We start from the raw sequence: 14,355 nt of genomic DNA on the forward strand, positions 1-14,355 counted from the left end.
CTTCCGGTATTTCTGGAAGTGCCGCCATATTGAAAATATTTTTAATCGATAGATCTCGTTGTAAAACAATGATGTACAAAAAATCTCCGATCTAGATATGTGGTTCTCTAGAAACGTTTAATGCACGCTCAGCCTGGGATACCCTGTATATTTTTAAGTCCCATATAAAATCGTGGCGCGATTTTATATGGCGTGTATTTTATTTTATACTTTTTAGTCTTAATCGAGGTCTTAATCAAAAACACCTTCTCCACCCCTTACTTCTTTAACTGCTCTTTGAACTTACCCCCTTTACACCCCTCACCCACCTACACCCGTTTTCGTTGATTAAATTGCGAGTTATATTGTATCCAGTTATATTGTAGCCAGATCAAATCATCAATTTGAATACCGCCTATTCATATTTGATTTGGTTCCAAAATTGTGAATTTCCCCCCTTCACACCCCTCACACCCCCACTTTTTTTCATTAAATTGTATTTTTCCACATAAAATTATGAATCTGAAATCGCAAGGTCGTATCATTTTTTATTCCAAAGTTATGAGTTTTTACTCCCTTTACACCCTTTAGCTACCCCCTACTCCCTTTTTTTTTCTTGTTATCAAATCAAAACATAAATCTGAACAACGCATATTTTTATCCGTTTTCATTACAAAATTCTGAATTTGAAGAATTGAAGATTGGATTTCATAAAACATAAAATCCTCGATAAAATCATAAATCTGAAAACCGCATGTTTGTATCTGTTTTGGTTCCAAAGTTATGAATGATGAGGTGATTCCCAACGATTACCACATAATTCCCAGCGATTGCCAGTTGATTCCTAGGTGATTACCAGGGATTCCCATATGATTCCCAGGTATTCCCAGGAGATTCTCAGGGATTTCCATGTATTCCCAGTTGATTGCCATGGTATTCCCAGGAAAACGTACAATGATTTCCACTAGTGGTTTACCCCTCGGCCAGAGTCAATACATTTAACATAACTGATTTTGTATAGTCTAATTTCATATAGCGACCTAGAATTCATAACTCTTTGTTACGGTTTTAATTTAATATCGTATATGAATTAATAACTAGGTAAAGTAATACTACATCATTTTTATTTTCAATAGATTTAACGATAATTATATTTTTCTATAATATTTTTCTATAATCTTTTTCACCTAACGTAACCATCATTTTGACATAATTTTACCTGATAAGTATTGCAACCATAACTTAACCAATATTTCACCATATTAATTACTATCATTAGGATTCATTCTGATTGAATATAGTCTATAGTAATTTTAAACAGCCACGACTTTGTTTTTTTACTGTATCTTGTCTGGCGCCCAATACATTCAGTTTAGTATATTTAATTAGTCTTTCCTTAGTGAAATATAAATGAACCCCTACCTGAAGAATACAAGTAGAGCAGAGTAACAATTTAGTTTTTTTTATTTATAATAAGTCCTTAATAACTAAATCTGCTACAACTATAATGCTTGACATAATGCTAAGTGGATTTTTTAGATCGAGCTACGAAGAAAATTTCCTATATCTTTTTTCTCTAGAAGGTTAGTTCGAAAAGAGACGAGATTTGACCGAAAATATTTTTAGAAATACGGACATTCCTGAACGACTTTTAACCTCGTTATGAAATCGATTTTTCCTTTATAGCTAAGCAAACTAGTACAGTATTAATATAATATATAATTTTTAATCTAACTAACCTTATTAAGTGAATAAAAGTTTGTTCTGGTTTTATAAAGTATGTTAAGTTAAAGTTATATCAATTGATTACTAATAAGCATGTTTAATGTTTTTCAATTTATTTTTAACTATCCAGGTTCCTAAAAGACCCAATTAGTGCTTGCTACTTAGCCTTTTTTACATAAAACTTAAGATTAGACCAAAAAATGGGCAAAAATTAAAATTTGAAATTATAATTCAATTTTTAAAAATATATCATGGATTTTTTCCTAATTTCTTTTGTATTTTAAGTATTGAAGGCTTAATCTATGCAATACAACTATTTATTTGCGAATTTATATTTTTTGGACCATGCCTGTTGATGACTCTTTATTAGTAGTGGAATAAAACTGACAGAAGTTAGAATTTAGAAGAAAATAAAAACTGTAAAAAATACTAATTTTTACGTAATTTCTTCGTCGATATTTAGGTTATATAAAAACAGTAATTTTTGTCATAAAGGGTAATTTAATGATGCGTTACGTTAGCCAGATGGATATTCAAATATATAAAGAAAGGGTCTGGATAAATCTGTGTTTGATGGGTCATTGTGTTAGGACGTGGCCCTCTCGGAGAATAGACAGTAAACTGCACCTCATTAATAGGCTCACAACTCAGACAAAACTTCGGTAGTGCCATTCACCAGAAAACGGAGTGTAAAAAATTGGAAAAGAATCTGTAATACTCACAACATGTCAAATACCTGGACAGCAAACTTCTAGGGAACTGGCCTATTAAGAACATTACCAGCAAAGCCAAAAGTTCCCATGAATGCAGAAGACTGGTGGGAAATAGATGCGGAAATTAGATGAACCAACATAAGACCACGGCCACAAAAAAAAACGATTTTGGCGTTTTTTGCGTAAGGCGCCTTTGCGACTAATACAAAATAACAGGATTATATAGGAATGGCCCGACCAAAAACGTGTGGTATTCGGCTTGTCTCGCAAAAGACGCAAATGAAAACAAATCAGTTTGTTTTTTGTAGCGTCTTTAGCGATTTCTAAGATGAGACCCCGTCGCGTCATAGGCGGACGTAATATTTAATAATACAATAAAAATAAATTAAATTCTATGCCCTTTTTTTCATTTTAGGGTATTATCTAAAAATATTTTAACAGAAAACATCTACTCTATAGGAAGATTCTATCAAACTGAATAATTTGAAGGATATACTTGAAAAAGAGTAGTTTAAAATGCTGAAAAAGTAATAAAGTAAAAAAAATGTTTTTTACGCGTAAAAAAGTGTTTTTACGCGTAATAAAGTTTTTAATGCGTAAAAAGTGTTTTTTACGCGTAACAAATAGTTTTTTTTGCGTAACAAATAGGTAGTTGTTTACACGCAAAAATAGTGTTTTGTCCTGTTTTTTGCTTTTTGTTGAACGGGCCGGGAAATCCATGAGCTTCTTACGAGCTTGCGATGTTACTAATCGACATCTTGATAGAAACTGAAGACCTGCCGCTTCTTTTGCGTGTTTTTAATGGACACAAATCGAAATAAAAGCTTCAAACCGTAAAATCATAAAAGCGCTTCACACGCAAGAATGCAAAAAACGCAAAAATCGCTTTCTGTGTGGTCGTTGGCTAAAGGTGTGATTTCCTAGCCACGGCTGGGCGTCCGCGTCCCACCGCAGACTTGTTCGCTTTTATAGACGACGTACATGGCCTAACGCTGTATTTTGTTATAACGAGAAAAAGTAATGTCTTTTATACGGAAACGAACCTAGGAAATCTCAACTTAAAGCAGAACTCAAGAATCTAGAAAACTTCATCCGTAAGCTAGCTGATTCATAGATACTCCTCCACGTCTTTTTTTTATTTTTCCACGCATACAAAAAAACAAAATTTTATTCTCCATTCTCGATATTTATAGTTGAATAAGTTTATTTGTGAGTCTCTATTATAGATATTTATTTATAGTCCAATAAGGTGAATTAAAAAAAAATGATGAAATTAACAGTTGAAATAAAACTATCCATATCTGTAATAATCTCATAAAAACAAACTAATAATTAGCTCTTAGATCTTCTCATCAAATATCTTCATCCGAGCGAAAAACAAGCTTTGAGTTAGTGCCGAGAAATGGCCTGCAATAAAATGCATAAAACTTTTCATCGACAGAAAACCGCAGTGAATTGAAACTTCGTCGAGGAAAACTAGGTTTATTCTACAAATATATTTACGCTGTCTGCTTACTCTGTTATATTTAAAGAATGAATTAAATATAATTTAATGTTTTTTTTCCAATATTTTAATTAAATATTCAAAATGAGTTGAACATTAAAGAAAAACACAATATAAATATATATAAATTAGATATATTTTTCCTACATCCGTAAATAAAAATATAAGTAAACTGAAATCTAGTTATATTGAGTAGTTAAATTTACATTATTTTTCATGATATTAACCAGTGCTTAGAATTGAGTCTGTACTACTTTGTTGTTTTTATCATTTAGTTTAATCGAATAGTAGCATAACGAATTCTTTATTCATAATCATTTATCATCATTTTCAGCGTATTCTTCTTCTTCTTAAGGTGCCGTGCATATTCCTGCGTAGACGTTCATCTTTTTCTTCCTCATCAGATGGTTCTATTAATTGCAGCGACTTGGAGTGCTTGGAAATCCTGTATGTCTTTCCAATGACGAATATTTATCAGCCAGGATAGCTTCCTTCGGCCTATCCCCCTTTTCAGACGTTAAAAGTGATAGCATTCTCCACGTAGTATGTGTCCCAAATAGGCTATTTTCCTCTCCTTGGTGATTTCGAAGAGTTCACGTTCTTCTAGACCAGCTCTTCTGAGAATGTCTTCATTCCTCACACGGTTGACCTTAGCACTCTTAGCATTCGTCGTAGTGTCCACATTTCGAAGGCCTCAATTCGGTTTATTGTTGCTGCCTTCAGTGTCCATGCTTCCACACCATATAACAAAACGGACCAGACATAGCACTTCACCATTCTGTATCTAAAACCGAAGTTCAAGTTCCTATCTGTGAGAAATCTTCTAAGTTTCAGAAAAGTAGATCTTGCTTGTTCGATCCTGCATTTAATTTCCTGATCTGGATCCCATGTTTCGTTAACCATGCATCCCAAATATAAACGAAACAGCCATAAATTTAGTTTTTTGTTGTATTTATGTTTAAACCCAGTCTTTGGCTTTCATTGTTAACCTTATTTAGAAAAATTTGGAGATCATTTGCTTGATTTCCATCAAGTCCCAAGTCTCTGAGGTACGATATAAGGAGGTTATGTTTAACATTATCGAACGCCTTTTGATAGTCTATAAAGAACATGAAGACATATTTTCTCTGATCTTGGCAAATCTACCATACATACGTACATACCGCCATTACTCGCTGACGAGTATTTGACACGCATCAGAACATGGTCACGCAAGGCGTTTTCTTTCATGAGCTTTTCTGTGATTGAAAAGCCCAATACGTGATGTTATCTGTCTACCGCACTCCAGACATTCAAAAATCTCATTGCCTTGTTGTCTCTTTACTTTTTGGTTGTCGCTCTTAACTGACTTTACAATTTTTCTCCATTCCGTTCTATTGTGAGCTGCCTCTTCCCACTCATTTTGCTTGTTAATTCCCTTTAAGTTTTCGTGGAAAATATCCTTGAACCTTTTGAGTTGTCCACCCGGCCTCCTCTTACCGTCTACAAGCTCACCGTAAAGCAGAGATTTTGGTATGCGGTTTTCTTGCATTCTGCATACGTGACCAGCCCATCTTAAGCGGGACTTTGTAATCATGACTTCAATACTCTCGCAGTTAGCCCTTTCAAGGACCGATACGTTTGAGACGTGATGGAACCATTTTATTCTTAAGAGTCGTCTAAGATGTCTCTGTTGCAACTTGTTTAATGCGTTCATGTGTCGGCGGTACGGCACCCAGGTTTCGCTTCCATATAACATGGTGGGAATTATTATCGCTCGGTACACCGCAAGTTTCGTTTTTGTGCTCAAGTCATGATTGTAGAAAACCCTGTCTTTTAATTTCCAGAATGCTCTTGAGGCGCTGCTAATCCTGTGCTGAATTTCAGAGTCGATATTGGCCTTTTCCGAAATCAAACTGCCGAGGTAATTGAATTCCGCTACATATTCCAAGAGTTCATCTCCGATTTTTATAGCATTGTTGTGATCTTCCGGGGGAGTGCACATGATTTTAGTCTTATTGATGTTCAGCTTAAGTCCCAAGGCATCGTATGCCCATGTATATGTGTTCAACATTTCTTGCAATTGCTGTAACGTATTTGCAACTAGAGCACAGTCATCAGCGTATTGAAGTTCTGTGATGAATTTTGTACGTGTTTTTGCCCTGAGTCTTTTTATATTGAACAGACCGCCGTCGTATCTGTATCTAATGCTCAAACCTCTCTCCTGCAGCTTGCGCTGCCATGAATATATTGAATAGGAGAGGCGCTAAGACACATCCCTGCCTAACGCCTGTGTTTGTTAGGAAGGGATCGCTCAGTGATCCATGATATGACACTCTTGATTTGTTGTTGTTATGGAGGCTTTTACACACTGTAAGAAATTTGATGGGTACTCCGGACTTTTTCATAATTGCCCAAAGTGCATCTCTGTTCACAGAGTCGAAGGCTTTTGTTAGATAGATCGATGAATGTAAGGTAAAGTTTAGACTGCTGCTCTTTTACTTTTTCCTGTAGTTGCCGGATGGAGAATATGGAATTACGGTTGGTACCGCGGTTGGTGCGAAAACCCGTTTGCGATTCTGGGCGAATTTTTTCTATATGTGGGTGCAGGCGGTTTGACATAATTTTTGCAAGAATTTTTCCTCCGATAGCCAGTAGTGAAATTCCTCGGTAGTTTCCGCAGTCTGATGCACTTCCTTTGTTCTTAAATATATTCACTATATTCGCGTTGCAAAAGTCCTGAGGTACCTCTCCGCTTTCCCATAAGACATCAAAGAGAGCCTTAAGATGACCAATAAGTTCTTTACTTGCACACTTATAGATTTCCGCCGGGATCGCGTCACAGCCAGCTGATTTGTTGTTTTTAAGCTGTTTTATGGAGTCCTTTATTTCCTGTTCTGTTATTGGAATGTCTAATACATCGAGGCTGTTATGCCTGTTAACAGCCTTGGCAAATCTGAAGTAATATTTGAAGACTGAATATGGCTTCTCTAGTATTCAACCTCTCATTCTCAGCTTATTCAACCATTTCTAATTATGGTGTAACATCCCTCACATACTTTATTTGTTTACCCATTGTTGTTTATTGCCGGCTATATGGGCTTAAGTTATCCCTGCTAATTTCCTAATATCATGGTCCCATCTCAGTTTCGGTCTTCTTCTAGATCTCTTAATTCCTCGTGGGTACCATGCTGTAATTTTTGAGGTCCATCTGTTGTCCGTTATTCTTGCCAGGTGTCCAGCCCATTTCCATTTGAGAGATTTGACTCTGTGGATGACATCTATTACCTGTGACCTTTGTCGTATCCACTCTATTCTTTTACGGTCTCTCTGGATTATTTCCAGCATATTTCGTTCCATTGAGCGTTGTGCGACCTGCAGTTTCTTTATAATGTCACTTTCAAGTGTCCAGATTCGTATGCATTGGTCATGACTGGTGGGACACATTGGTCGAATGTTTTCTTCTTTAGATAAAGTGATATTCTAGATTTGAATATGATTGTGTTTCTTCTATAAGTACTCCATGCTAACTTAATTCTTCTATTGATTTCTTATAGTAGTGATCCCGAGCTGTGTATTATTTGTTCCAAAAATATATTCTTCTATTATTTCCAGTGTCGTTAGGTTACTGGTAGTAGGTTTATTGATAGTAGTATGGTAGTATTAGTTTTTCTTCCTCATGTTTATTTTCTTCATATTGATTCTTCATATATGTATGCTTATTATTATTTCGTGTTTGTCTGTTATTCTGACGTTGTTGTATGTTAACGCGATTAACTGCTTCTTTCCGATAATGAGGGATTTCTTAGCGTTCTTATAGCTATTTCTGTTTTCGACTGCAATTTGTGTTTGTAGGCACAAGTTTTTCATTGTGGTTTTTGATATCTTCTGCAATCTTCTTTCTTATTGTCTTACATAATTCTGTGCATTATGTTGCTCTCTATTTTGATTTCTCTTCTTTCTTTCGTCCCATCAGTCAGTTTATTAAATATATTACGCAGCTGTGGGCCCTCTATTTCTTTTGCACAGTTTAGTATAGTGTAAAGAAAATATGAATCTAACTTAACCGGTGTTAATAATACCGGGTTCTTAATACCGGTGTTTTTAAAAGCGGTTCACCCATATAATAATAAAAGATTAAATATTTTTTCAAATAAAAAAACGAAATTTGTTATGTAGTGGAGTGCCCAGAGACTTTTACCTCGGCATTCAATTACTGTGAATCTATTAATGTGAAACCTTCTGTATTGTGTTTTACAGATAGAATACTAAAATGTTTACCCTTTTTTTTTCGCTGCTTTTAATTTTTTATTTTAGTAATTTTAGTAAATTCTTAATTATTTCCTTCTTAATATTTTGATTTGTTTAATTCTTTTTCTAAGTAAATTTATTGAAATGAATAAATCTAATGCATAAGCTATACCATCTGCTTATATTCTAATCATTGAAATTTTGATTGAAATCGAATTATACAGGGTGGCGCGTCATATACGACACGGTTTTTGCAAAGAGAACAAAAGTTTGTATTGAAGTGAAATTTTGTGAGCTTATGTAAGTCAATTTAATGCATTTTCTAAAATTATGTAGAGTTCTACAGGGTATCCTCAAAAAAAGTTACACATCAAAGTTATGTTTTTTGTAATGGAACACCATATATTAATTGATTATTGGATTCTAGTAAAAAAATAAAGGTTTGTTTTATTAGAAAAGTATATGACTAAAATGTATAGTTTTCGAAATACGTTCACAGGTACGAAAAATAGGCACCTTAAAATTTTAAGGTGCCCCCAAAGGTTAATATATTTTGTTTTAATGGACCGATTTTGATGATTGTTTAAGCATTGTGTAGCTAAATTATTTTACTTTTAAGTATCTTTTTCTAAATTAAAAACGAAACTTCTCATCTGTTAATTATACGAGGGAAAACAAAATGTTGATATTTTGGTGAAAGTTTGAAACACCCTGTGGAATATGTTAAAACAGCAAGAAATTTAAAAATCATTTTATCATCTAGATACATCCTTTCTCGATGGTTTGTTTTTTGGTTCATCTCATTAGCTTTCTTTTTGTTGGAATTATTCGCTTTTGAACAAGACACTAACATTTTTTCGTAATTTTTACATTAAGACCATGCCTTTGCTTTTGGGCCTAGTCATCACATCTAGTAAGTTCTGGTCCCGAAGCAGGCCTTCTTGACATAAGATTTGCTTCATTTAATCTTCTTCTTATAGTCCGTTAGTTAATATGTACGTTCCTTAAGTGCAATTTATTATCAATTTGAAAAGCTGGCAAACGGCGATTTCTTAGCGATAAACTTACAATAAGTCGATCGTCTCGATTAGAAGTTATCATACGAAGGTTTCTGGACGACTAGATTGACGTCCTCATGGACTTGGTCATAATTCAAAAACCAGTTAATATACTCTATGGTATTAAGACAATTTTGAAACCGGAATTTTATAGCAAATTCACTGAACGAAATAAATATAGATATGTATTTGACTCACCCTGTATATCTATAAAAATATTTTTGAAATGCGAACTACCATTAAACACATATTTTGTAAAAAGCTTGAAGTGAAAATCTCAAATAATAGGAATCCTGATACAGAGTTTTTCCAGAATGTGGAGCCATCTTGTATGTATGCATTTGTATACGGGGTGGCCCATCGAAAACGTTCCGCAAGGCATAACGGCCAGGGTATTCTTTTTTTCAAAAAATCCAAAAACACGTCAATTTTGTTTGTGAGAGGGACAACTTTTGGTCCAAAAATGATTGAAAAATCTTCAACCCTCTAAGCGGGGGTGTCATCCCCCAACTTTTTTCAAATGGAAAGGGTTTTTTTTCCCCGCCTCATTTTTGAAAATCGGTCAAGTCATTGAGAAAATATGAAGGATTGAAATTTGAAAAGTTTATTTAAACATTTTTCAGAGTAAATGATAAGGATAAATTCCTTCGACCAATTTGAGGTTTTTTCTTATTATTTCTAGATGTTTACGCATTTTTTCACTTGCCACAAGGTTGAACGATTAGGTGCGGTAGTTGCTAGATAGGTGTTCTGTGACTTGTGCGTTGAAGTTCTTTTCAATATCGTTAAACTGACCCACAATAGAATTTCCAAAAATACCAGCTCACACGTCCAATTTCTGAGGGTTTTGTGTGTGCACCTCGTGAAAAACCCTGGGGTTGTCCTCAGCCCAGTACCGACAGTTGTGCCGATTAACTACACCGTTCAAAAAGAAAGTACAGTACGTCTGTCCGTTCTGTACCTACGGGGTATCCGTGAGAGGGGGAACGATATTCTCTCGATGTTTTTCGTAAAAAATTAGACGTTGCGTCCCATCAATAAAAATTCGACAAATTTGCAAGTAGCCAATAAAATGAGTGGGCGGAGCGATTTGTGGTGACGTACTCGTCAAGTAGACGTATAAAATACATTGCTGTTTATTTAAATGTTTTTTGTCCGCATTCCTTTCGTAGACACAGATCCAGCAGACGTACTGTACACTCATCCGAAAAACACACATTAAATAGGAAATTATTATCATTCGCCGTTCACTCATAATTTCACAAAATTGCAGGCGACGATCAAAATCGTCTTCGTTGAATTCTTGTACCAACTGAATTTTGTAAGGGTGGAACTTGTGTTTTTTTAATATCCCACTTGAGAGACACAATATACACTTGTAAGATTCACGCCGGTCTCATTGGCTAAGTTTCTTGTACTCAGCGTACTATCCATGGCAACTTGGCCCAATACGAATACCTCCATAGCTTCATTTACTACAGGATTTTCCCTCTGCCTCTTTTTATTCATAACGGAACCAATTTCGCGAAATTTTGCTGCTATCTCGCGAATAATTAATATAAAATAATTAATGATTTTGCCATAATGGTGTTTGTTAGGATGGCGTTCATTGAATATCTGCACAACCCGATTGCCACATTCAATATTTTTAAAATAAAGTTCGATTATTTCCACATTTTCTGCAAGTGAGTACACTATAATTGTTAAAAAGTTTAACAATATTGAGAAGAACTTCAACGCACAAGTCACAGAACAGCTATCTAGCAACTACCGCACCTGACCGTTCAACCTTGTGGCAAGTGAAAAAAAAACGTAAACATCTAGAAATAATAAGAATAAACAGCAAATTGGTCGAAGAAATTTATCCTTATCATTTACTCTGATAAATGTTTAAACAAACTTTTGAAATATCAATCCTTCATATTTTCTCAATGACTCGACGGTTTTTCAAAAACGAAGCCGGAAAGTATAGAGAATAGAAAGCCCTTTTCATTGCGGTACCACTTGACCCCCCATTCCCATTTGAAAAAATCGGGGGATGACACCCCCGCTCTAGTTGAAGATTTTGCAATAATTTTTGGGGCAAAAGTTGTCCCCCTCACAAACAAAATTGACGTGTTTTTGAATTTTCTGAAAAAAAATACCCTGGCCGTTATGCCTTGAGGAACGTTTTCGATGGGCCACCCTGTATGTGTGCTTATTTAAATACTAAAGTGAAAGCAACGAATTTAAATGGGTAAACTTTGTAATATATCTTATTAACAATACAATGCAAAAAGTTTTATAAAATTCGTTCACAGTAAATTAATTCCGAGGTTTGTATCCCATAAGGGCTTAAAGCACTCCACTAATGTTAGTCGATCGAGATTGATTGACGTATTCAACTAATTTCGGTCATTTCCAGTGTCACCGGAAAGGACAACAACTTTTGATATTTCAATGGCACCTTCGGTATTTCTTTACTTTATTTGATAGAAAATTACATTTTGAATAGAATGACATATCATACGTCAACTTTTGACATTTTCTGTTAAAAGATAGCATTTTAAATTGCAATCTACAGTGCTATGGCTGCGTTAAACCATTAATTTTTAATCAAGGAGCTTTGTAAAGATAAATTTGATCATCTAATGTTTTGTGTTTTTTCCTTGTGGAGTAAAACCTTTTTAAACCTTTTTTGTTTTGTTTTGACCCTTTTGACCAATCACAAGCGATTCATGTCCGACAAAGAGATGCATGAGAATGCAATAAATTTAAAATTACGAAATTATCTAATCAATCAATATATTTAAATTGGACCAATGAAATTAATATTGTAGGTATCATACTGAACGTTCTGCAGAAGGTGGAATGTGTGTTGTTTAGTGTTAAAGGGGATAGTAAAAATGAAATTAGTAATGACAGTGGGTACCAAATAAGGAATATGTAGGAAGATCTTGGAGGTTTACGTTGGGATTCATATCAGTATCGTGTCATGTTAAAAACGTAGAGCGTCTCAAAAATTAAAAAAAAATAATAAATAAAAATTGCCCTTATGTGATAGTTATCTACCTAATAAAATATATTTAAAATATACTTACCAATTATTAAGGAATTTCACGGCTCGCTTGATGGTGTACTACTAGAAACAGAAATACAGAGATAAATTTTGATTTTTGGTTCTTACTAATACGCATTTGACAGCAATAATTATTAATTCTTTATTAAGCGAATTAAAGTGTCCAGCTATTCTTGCATAATTTTTATCTCTATTATCATTGAAAATATTTTTCTAACCGGTAAAAAAAGATTTGATTTTTATTGTTGAATTTTCAGTAAAAAGTCTTAATAAAACACTAAATTTTAAATATCATTCTTGCATGCATAAATAAACAATGGTTAGTGATGTAGATATGGGGTTTTAACTTATTTTAAATATTCACTAGTTACGGTAGAAGACGCGCGACGGTTCCCAAATTGAATTGGACTCATGAACAAATATTAAAATTACTAGCGTGTACCAGCGACTTCGTTCGCGTCGAATTAATCATTTGTAATGGTGATGATAAAGCAAAGCAAGAATTTCCATTAACATACAAACTGGATAAAATTTTCTCACATTTATGTCAGCATGAGAAAAAACAATATGGCGATATTATTATATAACTTGGTAATATTTGAGGGGTAGTTTCATCTCGTTGGAATTTGACTTTCGAAAAATCTGTTTGCCAAAAATATACTTTATACGTCAAGCAGTTTAAGCAGAACCATGGTTAAGAAATTACCCAACTTTTTGGAACACCCTGGTATGATTTTTTAAAAAATTTCAAATTATGTAGAAAAACCAAATAAATTATGCTTGTCCAAGCGTTTTCCCGAAAGACTAACCGTTTTTTAAATAAAAAATATTGTAATATTTGAGGGGCGTTTTCACACTCTTCGAATTTGAGATTCGAGAAACGCGTCCTTATCGAACCTCTAACGAAATTCGAACCTATCGAAATTCAGCTGAGCTGTTAGTTTAACCGAGCATTAAAAAAAATACAATTATAAGTTTACAATAAAAATAAAAAGTGTCACAATATTATCTACCTATCATAATATACTACTAAAAAATACAAAAAAAAAACAAAAAGGACAAAAAAAGAAACAAAAAAAGGATAACCACCTAGTTATTTATCTGTAAAAGATGCTTTTTAAATTTTGATTTAAATGTGCAAAACGATATATTGTTTGATTGACTGATAATGGGATACTGGTTAAGCAGTTTAACTGATGCATATGAGACGCAGCTCCGGGTCATGGCTTTATTAATTTTGGGTATTTGATAGTGCGTATTAAAACGAGTTTCGCGTGGATGAATATTGTCCCTACATGTTAGTTTTTCAAACAAATATGAAGGGCTCTCAGATTTAATTAATTTATGCAGGAAGCAAGCAAAATTAAGTTTTTGTCGATCAGATATATTTAGCCACTTTAGATCATGAAGTTTGTGGCTCACGTGATCACTACGTTTGAGATTGTAAATAAAACGAATGCAAGAGTTCTGAACTTTTTGCAATTTGAATTTGGTTGAAACATCCAAACAAGGTCCATATACAAAATTACAGTAATTCAAATGACTTAAGACAAGGCTTCGCATAAATTTTTTTTTAACGCAAAGCTCAGAACATCTTTGCTTTTATAGATGTTGCGGAGATTAATATAGGCTTTTTGGAGAACTTTTGATACTTGAATGCGAAATCGAAGTGTGCTGTCGAACACTACACCCAAATTTTTGTACTCGTCAACAATATGGATTCTTACACCATTTATTGACACGTTCCAACTCTGAGCTGCCCAATTCTTGGCTGGTCCAAAGTATATAATAGCTGACTTATTTGGGTTCAGTTTTAGGCCGTGATTTTGTGAATATTTAGATACGGATTCTAGACAATCATTAAGTCTCCTTGAGGCTTCCGCTGCATCAGATTGTAAAAATGAAACCTGGATTTGCGTGTCATCTGCGTATCTGTGACCATTACACTCTTTAAAACAATTCGACATATCCGCTGTGAAAATGATGAAGAAAAGAGAACCCAAAAGTGACCCCTGAGGGACCCCCCTATCAACTTCCAAAGGCATTGACTTTATGTTACTCAATATCACCAGCTGAGACCTGCCGTCC

The 14,355-nt window shown here is 34.3% G+C and overlaps 1 protein-coding gene across 2 annotated transcripts in view; it reads right to left on the reverse strand.

The window, feature by feature from the left end:
• Positions 1-14,355, reverse strand: part of LOC115886861 (poly(rC)-binding protein 3) — a 713,764-nt gene that overhangs the window by 636,048 nt on the left and 63,361 nt on the right. Inside the window, exon 2 of one of the 2 annotated variants that reach the window (XM_030906168.1) lies at positions 12,290-12,327. The gene's annotated coding sequence lies outside the window, so the exon portion shown is untranslated. Of the gene's footprint in view, positions 1-12,289; positions 12,331-14,355 lie in introns of both variants that reach the window. The other variant, XM_030906167.1, reaches the window with a different exon arrangement.

This window comes from Sitophilus oryzae, unplaced genomic scaffold (genome assembly GCF_002938485.1).
Source record: "Sitophilus oryzae breed Bouriz unplaced genomic scaffold, Soryzae_2.0 scaffold_499_pilon_pilon, whole genome shotgun sequence".
NCBI lineage: Eukaryota > Metazoa > Arthropoda > Insecta > Coleoptera > Curculionidae > Sitophilus > Sitophilus oryzae.